Consider the following 2,773-nt stretch of genomic DNA (forward strand, 5'->3'; position numbering starts at 1 on the left):
AACTGAATTTTCTTTTAATCAGCGTTAGGGTTTTAAACCCTAAACTGAATTTTCCTTTCAGCCAGCATTAGAGTTTTAAACTCTAAACTGAGCTTTTCCATGCAATCAGCATTAGGGTTTTAAACCCTAAACTGAATTTTCTTTTAGTCAGCATTAGGGTTTTAAACTTTAAACTGAACTTTTCCTTTTAGCCAGCATTAGAGTTTTAAACTCTAAACTGAGCTTTTCCATGCAATCAGCATTAGGGTTTTAAACCCTAAACTGAATTTTCTTTTAATCAGCGTTAGGGTTTTAAACCCTAAACTGAATTTTCCTTTCAGCCAGCATTAGAGTTTTAAACTCTAAACTGAGCTTTTCCATGCAATCAGCATTAGGGTTTTAAACCCTAAACTGAATTTTCTTTTAGTCAGCATTAGGGTTTTAAACCTTAAACTGAACTTTTCCTTTTAGCCAGCATTAGAGTTTTAAACTCTAAACTGAGCTTTTCCATGCAATCAGCATTAGGGTTTTAAACCCTAAACTGAATTTTCTTTTAATCAGCGTTAGGGTTTTAAACCCTAAACTGAATTTTCCTTTCAGCCAGCATTAGAGTTTTAAACTCTAAACTGAGCTTTTCCATGCAATCAGCATTAGGGTTTTAAACCCTAAACTGAATTTTCTTTTAGTCAGCATTAGGGTTTTAAACCTTAAACTGAACTTTTCCTTTTAGCCAGCATTAGAGTTTTAAACTCTAAACTGAGCTTTTCCATGCAATCAGCATTAGGGTTTTAAACCCTAAACTGAATTTTCTTTTAATCAGCGTTAGGGTTTTAAACCCTAAACTGAATTTTCCTTTTAGCCAGCATTAGAGTTTTAAACTCTAAACTGAGCTTTTCCATGCAATCAGCATTAGGGTTTTAAACCCTAAACTGAATTTTCTTTTAGTCAGCCTTAGGGTTTTAAACCTTAAACTGAACTTTTCCTTTTAGCCAGCATTAGAGTTTTAAACTCTAAACTGAGCTTTTCCATGCAATCAGCATTAGGGTTTTAAACCCTAAACTGAATTTTCTTTTAATCAGCGTTAGGGTTTTAAACCTTAAACTGAACTTTTCCTTTTAGCCAGCATTAGAGTTTTAAACTCTAAACTGAGCTTTTCCATGCAATCAGCATTAGGGTTTTAAACCCTAAACTGAATTTTCTTTTAATCAGCGTTAGGGTTTTAAACCCTAAACTGAATTTTCCTTTTAGCCAGCATTAGAGTTTTAAACTCTAAACTGAGCTTTTCCATGCAATCAGCATTAGGGTTTTAAACCCTAAACTGAATTTTCTTTTAGTCAGCATTAGGGTTTTAAACCTTAAACTGAACTTTTCCTTTTAGCCAGCATTAGAGTTTTAAACTCTAAACTGAGCTTTTCCATGCAATCAGCATTAGGGTTTTAAACCCTAAACTGAATTTTCTTTTAATCAGCGTTAGGGTTTTAAACCCTAAACTGAATTTTCCTTTCAGCCAGCATTAGAGTTTTAAACTCTAAACTGAGCTTTTCCATGCAATCAGCATTAGGGTTTTAAACCCTAAACTGAATTTTCTTTTAGTCAGCATTAGGGTTTTAAACCTTAAACTGAACTTTTCCTTTTAGCCAGCATTAGAGTTTTAAACTCTAAACTGAGCTTTTCCATGCAATCAGCATTAGGGTTTTAAACCCTAAACTGAATTTTCTTTTAATCAGCGTTAGGGTTTTAAACCCTAAACTGAATTTTCCTTTCAGCCAGCATTAGAGTTTTAAACTCTAAACTGAGCTTTTCCATGCAATCAGCATTAGGGTTTTAAACCCTAAACTGAATTTTCCTTTCAGCCAGCATTAGAGTTTTAAACTCTAAACTGAGCTTTTCCATGCAATCAGCATTAGGGTTTTAAACCCTAAACTGAATTTTCCTTTCAGCCAACATTAGAGTTTTAAACTCTAAACTGAGCTTTTCCATGCAATCAGGATTAGGGTTTTAAACCCTAAACTGAATTTTCTTTTTAGTCAGCATTAGGGTTTTTAAACCCTAAGCTGAACTTTTTCTTCCAGCCAGCATTAGGGTTTTGAACCCTAAACTGAATTCTTCCTTTGTTCGGCATTAGGGTTTTAAACCCCAAACCGAACCTCTCCCCAGCTAGCCGGTGTTAGGACTCCAACCCTGAACTGAGCATGCATATCCTCTTTCATCAATTTTATGAACTTCCTGGTGAATAATTAACGAAATTTTCCTAGTGAAACTGGGGCAGAAAATTTCGTTCGTTTGTTTGTTTTCTCCCGCAGGTCTGACCTCGAGCCACATGGATCGAAATGACCCACGAGATAAATCCCAGTTTGGAATCAAAAGAAGAAAAAGACAAAAGAAGATGTCCCGAGATATCAGAGTAAAGGAAAAGCAGATCGACTCCTACATTTGACTAAGGTCCTGAACTCTGCCAGTCACATTTTATTCGGTATCCCGGAGATTAAACCAGTCGCCGCAACTCGCAAGCATCAAGATTCAGATCAGAGTCTACAAGCAGAATCAGCTAAGACCCAAGATCAAGTCGTGAAAGAATCATAGATAGGAATCTTGTAACTAGCAGTTGACATACGTATAAGTAGTTAGTTCAGTTTCTAATTTTCGTTTGGTTGTAATAAGGCGGTCAGTAACGTAGCAGTGACAACAGCAGCAGCAGTAGCAGCAAGCATTGCAATCCCATGGTAGTCCCAGCTACCAAAACTTCCCGAACTACATTGACCTGATTCCTGTTTAGCCCAGGATATGTAGGAAA

The sequence above is a fragment of the Nicotiana sylvestris genome, chromosome 10 (assembly GCF_000393655.2).
Source record: "Nicotiana sylvestris chromosome 10, ASM39365v2, whole genome shotgun sequence".
NCBI lineage: Eukaryota > Viridiplantae > Streptophyta > Magnoliopsida > Solanales > Solanaceae > Nicotiana > Nicotiana sylvestris.